General features: G+C 46.8%; 1 pseudogene; it reads left to right on the top strand.

Moving 5' to 3' along the window:
• Positions 1-612: 612 nt before the first annotated feature.
• The window catches only part of LOC119570284, a 1155-nt pseudogene continuing 266 nt past the window's right edge, over positions 613-1501 (top strand).

Consider the following 1501-nt stretch of genomic DNA (forward strand, 5'->3'; position numbering starts at 1 on the left):
GCCTTCCACTGTAGACATATACTAGACAGATAAAATAGATTTGCTTTTATTTTCAAATTTTAAAAATTGACATTCAGTAGTAATATCTATCTTTCCTTTGAGGTTTTGCACTACGAAAACGAAAGGATACTGAATGCTAAACGCACCACGTTTCGTTTCAAAACCGGACTCCTCTTCTTTAAGCGTAAGAAAAACTCACACTCGTGGTGATACCATATGGAAAGGATTTCAATCTCCTCGAAAAGTGTTGGATTTGCGTTTCAATTGTTCACGCATTTTGTGTTCTGTTACGTAAGTAAAGCACGTGAAACCCTCCCCACCTGTTGCATGGAGAGACACTGGGTGGCACCGTCGACGTTTCAGAAATAAACTTTTGATACACTTTCATATAAACCACTTTTGCTGATGTTACTCATTGCTACTGATACTGTTATAATATCGTATGCCCTAATTTAAGAGTATTATCTCACCTTTGGGGTTTTTAATGAATTCCATTCTTTAGAATGAGATCTACGAAGAGATGGTAGTAACTTCTTGATTTTAGCAGAGTTCCCTGTCAGACGTGGTCACCCCTGAGTGATAGCGCTGCAACGCCGTGAGAAGAATGGCCTGATGCTTTTGGGGAAAAGGGGCTGGACACTGACACCTGTTGCCTCCCGAAAGGTGCCTAAGCCTACTGGACTTGCAAACCCGTATTTAAGCGGCCGAGAATGGAAGCGACTCTCACACTCCCAAAACTGAGTCCATTTTCGCCTTTCCCTCAAAGTTCTCCTCAGCAACATGCGGGGGTCTTCCTTGCTCTGAGTGTGGCGTCCTTCGCCTCCGCTAGGTCTTCCAGGACTGCGGTGAGTCCTCAGGTCCTGCTTGGGAAAGGAACCGGGAATACTTCGCTTTTGTAAAACGTAAAAGAGTTTCATTTTGTGCCAAATATAATGCATACGTCTCCCGTTGCACGGTACCTTGATGGAAAACGGTTATGTTCCAGGCTCGGTTGGCTCCGACGTGGTCCTAAACGTGGAGAACGCGGAATTGCCTCCGTGTCGGGGCTGGAACGCGGCTCCACCTACAGCGTCAACATCCAGTTCACGTCCAGTAAGTCACAGCTTTCTTTTTCTCTTTTCTAAGGTTTAGGCATATCTTCTATGAATATTTTCAAAGAAGGGTCTCTAAAATTAGACGTTAGTTATCTTATCATACAAACTCATCAGCTATCGTCGACAAATGTTTTCGTTGGTGAATTAAAGTGTTGACTGCGACCAGGCCAGACCTCGGACGTGCTGACTATCGACGCCTCAGCCAACCTGGCCGGCGTGAACGTCCTGGGCCCCGGGAAAAGACACCCACGGATGCAAGCAGCTGGAAAGGAAAGGGTCCAACCCGTGCCCTTACAGCGCCGCCAGTCGCGTCGACTGGCCTTGCCCGTGGACGTCCTCAAAGAGTTTCCCAGCGGTCAGTGTCACGAGTGCGGGGGGAAGCAAGAGGTAGAAGGGGACAAAAAACA

This window comes from Penaeus monodon, unplaced genomic scaffold, assembly GCF_015228065.2.
Source record: "Penaeus monodon isolate SGIC_2016 unplaced genomic scaffold, NSTDA_Pmon_1 PmonScaffold_2392, whole genome shotgun sequence".
Lineage (NCBI taxonomy): Eukaryota > Metazoa > Arthropoda > Malacostraca > Decapoda > Penaeidae > Penaeus > Penaeus monodon.